Source organism: Notothenia coriiceps, unplaced genomic scaffold (assembly GCF_000735185.1).
Source record: "Notothenia coriiceps isolate Sejong01 unplaced genomic scaffold, NC01 NC01_scaffold00035603, whole genome shotgun sequence".
In the NCBI taxonomy this organism is placed as follows: Eukaryota; Metazoa; Chordata; class Actinopteri; order Perciformes; family Nototheniidae; genus Notothenia; species Notothenia coriiceps.
The window spans coordinates 104,560-112,614 of record NW_011368304.1 but is presented as its reverse complement, the minus strand read 5'-3'; positions in this window follow the sequence as shown (position 1 = coordinate 112,614).

The following is an 8,055-nucleotide window of genomic DNA, read 5'->3' as shown; positions in this document are numbered from 1 at the left end:
CAGAAAAAGGTACTTCAGTACAGTAACAAAGTATTTGTACTCCACTACTTCACACCACTGCCAGCTCGTCAACATGTGTAACGATGTGACGATGTCTCCTCAGAGCATGTTGTCCAGTCTGGTGGTGGAGCAGCCTGCAGACGCTCTGAGCTTCATGATCGCTCTGCTGCAGAGGAGCAGCACCGACAGTGAACACACACACTCCACACACACACACACACACACACACACACACACACACACACACACACACACACACACACACACACACACACACACACACACACACACACACACACACACACACACACACACACACACACACACACACACAATGTATTTTCTTTGACACAGCTGTCACTCTGCAATCATCACCCTCAGGTGTCAGTCAATATTACAACTGTGTTACCACTACGACTCTCTATGGTTAACACGATGGAGTGAGTGCATATGTATGAATATGACGGCTGATGCTAATAATGCAGGATGTCTGATGCAGGAAATATTCCCAATTACGGCAAAGCCAAAGGCAGTGGAAAGTTTGGGGGTGATGCATTATATATGATTTGAGATCTCTTTGGATCATTTATTCAGCAAGTGTGATATATTTACACAAATAAATATTTATTTATTTGATCAGTCACATTTTAAATTCTGTTATGATTTGCTAGATCATAACTGATTGCCATACAGTCCACATGTAATGAATGACTGTGCCCCACACACACACACACACACACACACACACACACACACACACACACACACACACACACACACACACACACACACACACACACCATTTTAGCAAGCAAGTATAGCGAAACATGTCTTGCTCATGAGGATTTTAGGGGAAAAACCCCACCATTGATGGTATGATGTTCTTCCCAACAAGGTTCTCTATAAATACAAAGAGAAAGTGCATTGTGTAACATTTGCTGCAATGCACCGTGCTGTGGTTGGTAATCTGTGGTGGCAGCTTGTTTTTTAGTCACTACATTGGGTTTTATTGTTAAATTGCCAATTTCACTGTAATTGTTTTTGTTCAAAATGTTGCTGACGAAACACTAGGAAATGGTTCATTTCTTTACATGAGATTTAACTAATTGGAAATTAAACTGCATGGGGACATTCTAAGGCAATACACTGAATTATTACTGCACCAAAACATAAAGTGTAAAACGAAATTTTGAGTCCTCTCAGAAATACATTTTTTACATCTGATCTGAGTATTTTCAGTAATAAAAAAGGACTTATAAGTTGTCTTTATGACCAGTTTATTTTGTAAGCTTACCTTATAAACACACTAAAGTATTGTCAGCCCATCTTTTTACCCACATGATTGTTGTTTTTAAGGATTAGTTAAAACATATTTTAGAATATGTAATGACTAGATGGTGAGCAGCCATGGATTAACAAGGCCAGGTGTTGACTGTCTATGAGTTACACCCTTGTGAATATGTGCTAGCTACAGAAGAAAGGAGATAAAAACAAGCAAGTAAGTGTAAGAATTAAACATTTATGACCAAATGGAACTGAAGTGGTTTCAAAAAACAAATATCAAAACACCAACAACACTTATAATAATAATAATATATGGGACTTTTATAGCACTTTTCATGAAACTCAAAGACGCTTAGGCTGTGACTGATTTAAAGGCACGTCCTGTTAAAGTGTGCTATAGTTAGTATGTATTTACTGTAATGTGTGAGGTCAAGCCAGATTGGCCCTGTATGGTGCTGATGTCACACTGTTGAGGTTTTGGGAGTGACTTGCTAATGTTCCATCGATTGCTTTCCCTCTCTTTGTGTTTTGAGGCAGTGTTTTACAAAAGCGAGTTAGTATGTGTTTGTGCAAACGTGTGCTTTAGTTAAATATTTCACAGTGTTTGTCCATCCATCCATCTTCTCCCGCTTATCCGTGGGTCGCGGGGGGTAGCAGTTCCAGCAGAGAGCCCCAAACTTTCTTTTCCCTGGCCACATCAACCAGCTCTGACTGGGGGATCCCAAGGCGCTCCCAGGCCAGCGAAGAGATATAATCCCTCCACCCGGTCCTAGGTCTACCCCTTGGTCTCTTCCCAGCTGGACGTGCCTGGAACACCTCCCTAGGGAGGCGCCCAGGTGGCATCCTTACTAGGTGCCCGAACCGTGAACAGTGTTTGTGCTTCAGAAAAATCATTACATGGCAGATTTCCCTCCAGTTTGTCTACATAAAGTTGTAGAGCTCAAACTGAACTCCATTGACAGGATTCTCAATATTAGAAGGCAATTTGCGCACAAATAGTAGCATCTATTATACACATATAGAACCCAAAACAAGGGAGCAACAAGACAGAAAGATATAGAATAACTATAATTAAGAAGCTATTTAACCCACAGAAGAAAGGTTTGAGTTTTCCATTTCAAGCAAAATAGAACTTCTCTCTAATATTCATGGCCTTCTACTAGCAGAGACTGTACATAGCATGCAGTAAAAAAAGTGCACAGACCTCCGTTTTCTCTGTCTAAAATCTATTTATAGTCATAGCATACTTTAGGATGGATTATATTATAATCCAACCATGTTTTCCTCCAAAACAGCAGATCAAACCAGTTTTAAACTGAACAGCAGGGATTACTATTTAATATTCATAATACTAGATAATAGCATAGCAGCTTTTGGTCGATTCCGAAGTGGATTGTTTCCTGAACGTGGATTAAAATGCTTTTCTGCATGATGCTGCAGCGCAACAAGAAACTGAATCAAAGAGTTATTGTACTTTTCTCAAGTCCATATGAGTGGTAATTAAAGCTGCAGTTACTGACCATTCAGACCGACTCACAAATAACAACAAACTCTTATACAATATCAGTTAGTAAAGTTCATATGGATAAGTGTCACATTGTTGATTTAGTGCCATTAGCAGAAAACAAAGTGGACAACAGGTGGAAAGGCATCATGTAAAAAGCAGCCATCTGTCCCAAAGAGATAATCGTCCCACTGGAGTGGCTGACTCACAGACAGTTGTTTTATGCCAAGTGTTGCATTAAACAGCTCACAGACACTGATCGAGCAGGCATCGCAGCAGAGTGACACATGTCCTCCCCTTTAATCTGATTAATGGGCCTGACACAAAGCAAGTGATTTCCCTTTCAATTACTTTGTTTCAAATGGAAAGAAAATGTATGAATGTTATTGCTGCAAACTGGCAATGTTCTTGATCTAGATTTTTTGGAGTGTAAACATTGTCCAATAGTCAGAAGGAGTTTATCTCACTACTAATATCAGCATTATCTTTGTACTGTTGTTAACAAATGATTTGATCAGATATATTTAGCTTCTTCTCTTAAAATGAAATCAATTGTTTTTAAAAAGTGTTAAAAAAGTAAAAACACATGTATAATTCTGGCAAAAGAAGCAAAAGAATAATAATAATAATAATAAAGAAATAAAATCTTTATAATAATCGTTCGTTCTGAACCAAGACTTGTTTTGTTCCAGGAAAACAGGCGTTCACCAGGTGTGACAAGACAGGCAATCTGCTCCAGAACAGCCTGCACGTCACGTGTAGCAGATCATCATCGCTCTGTCATTCTGCTGCAGTCCTGTCATACGTATGTAAGCACTCACTGCACATGTGATGATCCCTAATCTATATTATTATAATCATCTCATGTTTGAAGATGGTCAAAGAAACTGACAATCAAGACAAAAAGGATGACCTCTAACCAAAAGGGTTTATAAAAAATTACAAATAAATAGGACTGGGAAAAAAACCAGACCATTCGTTGATTATGATTCATTCTGCTTGCTTAGGATCCCAACAGCATGATCAGGTGGCAGACTTATGTTATACCTACTTTACGTGTGGCATAGATTAGCTGGACAATAAAGGAGCTTGGTAATCTTGATGTTATTTCTCAGGTCAGTGAAGAAGAAGAGGGTGAAGCAAGGACAGAGAGTTAGCATTTATAGTCTTTCAATTGATATATTGCTACAAATGTAACAGTGGCAGACATCTCATTAACACCACTGTCTGTGGGGAGAAAGAAACGGACATGATGGAATTGTGAGCTGGAGGCAAAGTTCAGTGAAAAGTGTTTGATTCAGGACAAGTTGACAGACAAATTAAGTCGATTAGTGTCTTATAGGACAAAGGCTGTGAGACAGAGGAAAGCTAAAACAATAAATTACTTATGAGGCACTTTCTCTACCCTTACACATTCTTGGGTTTGAATGTCTCACTTTCTGCTTATAATTACGTGTCTGCTACTCCTTCTAAATCACCTCCCCTCTACTTGTCAACCCCTGAAACTGGAAGCGAGTACATCTCTCTCTCTCTCTCTTTGTCTCTCCTTTATTACCCCAACCCCTAGCTCCCAGCTCTAAGCAGCTGGCACAATGGACAACATGGGATCATAATGGCTGGCTGCAAGCTTCAGCGAGAGACAATCAATAACCAGACAAACAAAAGAGCAACGCAGGCCTGCATCTGAGAAGCTCCCAACTGAAGTGGCACTCAGTACAGAGTCCTTCTCTTGCCTTGTTCTGGTTTAGACAGAGTGAAAACCATGACCACTCCATGACACACGCTGTATTAGTGACTCACAGAGAGCCAACAGACGTAGGCACAGTTGGGTCTAACTCATAACCCACATCACCATTCAGCTTATGTTACCATGCAACACCAACAGCTGTGAAATTTTAAGAAACAGTGTTCCCTAAGATACCTGCTGTGTACTTGAGCAAGTGTGACCACATGCTGTACTGTGCACACACTCCTGAATATGTGAAATTCACTTAACTATACAGTGCTGAAACCAATGCTGCTACCACAATGAAGAAACGCAATGAAAAATGTCTCGTGTAAGGTGAAGATTTTCTTTTATAGCGTATTATTAAATACATTCTGATGTTCTTTATTGTTGCTTATATGCTAACTTGCCATTGGCCAACAAAAGCAGGCCTGGTAGCCTCATTGAAGTGGCTGGCAGTAAGGGTTGTTTAGGATTCAAGCCCAGCTTACTGATGTATTCACAATAAGAAAGGCTACTTCACTTCTGGAGTGCCAGGATAACCCCGGCGCTTTCAGACAGATAAATCTGTTACCCTCAGGTCGTCTTTTTAAAGAGAAGGACCAAGAGCTCCGAGGCCACGTTCCTCCTGCTGCCATTCACATGTTAAACTGTTGTCTATAGATTGTTTGGCCTGTTTACTTGTACTCTGACCTGCGTGTTGAAGATCCTCGTAAAGAAACAATCTGTATACTATGTCCTGTGTTATATTGCATGAATCCTGACTGCAGACCAATAACAATAAAGGTGAATAAAGATAATCTGAACTTTCCTGTTCTTTTCTTAGGAAAGCCGAGATAGAATACCAAAGAGAAAATGCAATATCAGCAGAAAATTAATAAAGTTTGAGTGTACAATTGGAAGAAAACAACGTATAGTTGAGTGAGTCATATGCAAATAGTAACTGCTTTGAAATCCAGAGCAAGACTTGCTGAAGTTGTGAAAAAAAACGACTTGAAAACAAAAATGTTCCTATCCCTACAATTTGCAACTAGTCCCATCTGGCTTTAAGAGTCATTGAACAAGCAGATCTTAGGGATAACACAGCGAGCATATAGACATTTGGTCACAGTGCCATCAACGACTGCAAAACAAAAACATGAAAGTACTATAGATAGAAAGAGTTGAGACACACAGTTAAAAGCAAAGAATGACAGTGAGAGAGATTGTAATGGCCTTTTCTGAACAAACAGTCCCAGAAACGAACTTTCAAAAACTCAACTTTTGTGCATTCATGTATGCATTTTCGCATCTGAACAACTGAGAATAGCAGCATCAAGCACATACAATATTAAAAAGTGACAGATTAGTTGAGACACATTTGTTGTACAAGACGAGACAACAGTGCAGAGTCATTTATCATTCTTCCTAATCTAATGTTCCATGACTGTGGGATGTCTAAACGGATTTTAGAACGCTGATGTGCAGAAAGGGGAGAAAAGCGGGACTGATATAAATGTAGGACGAAATCTGTTTTTCCTTTGTTTCTATCAATCTTTCAGAACTCAAACGCAACAATAACATGAAAATACAATAACAACTACAATTCCTTACAGAAAGAACTGGAGGAGGATTATCTGTTTAGGGGTCAAGAGCTACAGCCGACAAGTAAACATGGAGCAAAGACTGACAGGTAGCTCAGACAGACAATGCACAGCGTCGACAAACCAGACTCTCTTTTCTCGGCCATGCATGCTGTTACTGTGAAGTATAGCCTGTTTCAAGCTGGACAAGGGCAGAACGTATATACCAATTACTGTATCCATTGTACATATTGTCAAGTCACACTAGAAGGTTTTCCATTTGCTACCAGTTGAGGTTACAAGTCAGACAGAAAGACAGACATACAGAATGCTATTCAATGAATCCGATCATGCTAAAATGAACTGCAAAACATGCTGCTACTGTGAGGATCAGAAAAGGTGTGCTATTGTAGCTTACCTATACCAACCATAAGCGTACTGATAACACACTTCACAAATACCATTTGTTGTTTGTTTGATGAGCGTGAACGCTGATTAATTACGTAGCTTTTATTTCTGCACAGACTACAGTCACTATTAGGTTCATATGTCAGAGTTGTCCACATGGCAATGGGGAAAGTTGAAGCAGTTTATCTTATTGGAAGTGTGTATAACTCATAAGGTAGAACTGCATGCCAAACCCTCCACACAGTCTGTGTGTGTGGGCACGTTTAAGTGTGGGAGTGTTTGTGTACAGGTCCAGTCACCATACCAGAGCACAGCGTTGCCGACCATCTGACAGCACAAGGAGGACGGATTGACAGATGGACACACACTCACGCACACACACGCTTTGTTGGAACGCCTCCTCTTTTTCAGTAGTCATGGATAGGGAACTAGAGCAGAACAAAGTAAACTAGTATAAAACTCAACTCACATAAAAACTATGCAATAGACTTCAGAATCTTTTCTTACAACAGTATACAAACACTAAGTTGAGCTGTGTTTCGCTACAGGGCAGTTCTGTTCTCAGAGTGAGACAAAGTGCGATCAGAGCTGGCTTGGCTCTTCACTACTGACCCACTTGTGCCCCCAACCGTGCAATCCAAAAAGCTGGCACACTCACAGCCATTAGCCCAGCTGGCTTTAAACTGACTTTAGACTTAAAAGACATGCCAGCACTGCTTTGTATTGTTTGTACTGAAGCCATGAAAGATACGCCCGGACGTCTCCTCACATCACATACTGTAAAACAGGCCAACTAGATTGCCTGAATGATGAAACAAGGAATATGCACACACAAAGACACAGTGACCCACACCTATAGAGCCGTTTCCTACACCTGCCATGAGTGTTTTTTCCCAGTTTCAAATTAAACCGTCTGCGATAGCCTCAGGTATATTCGTCCCTTCCCTATTCATAATAGATGCCTTTAGCCTACCCATAGTGCTGAGGCTGAACACTTTGAGAGCAACACTTGCTCCAATAAACTCTACCTCACAATGATTCTAAAATGGAAATGGAATCATATAGAAACAGTAATGTTTCTCCTCCTGTTTTTACATTTTAAATTCCTGCCTTAACGCCAACATTTCCCCGCCATAACCATCAAGGTAATTGTGTTACATGTATGGTCATGACCGTTAGCCTAATACTTGGCTGCTTTGATTTGCTGAAAAGAACAGGTTAGTCTGATTAGGAATATCAGCTAAACAATGCAAATGTATCTTGTTACATATTCTCCTTTGAACCAAACAAAGACAGCACTGTTTACATGTACCTGCCACACAAGGCCACTTTACTAGATTGCCTGCAGGAGAGTGTCCTTGGAGCAAATGCTCTGCTCAACATCAGGGTTGCCTTGATGGCATCCATTAAAAGATATGTACCCAACCACCATCCCAAAACCACTTCCACACTGTGATAGTGGGTGCATTACAACAGATCTGTAGATCAGTTGATAGTCATAGTAAATGATTATGCTTTCCCAATTTGGCCAACATTTTTGATCCATTGATCCTCAATGTAATCTGTCCCCC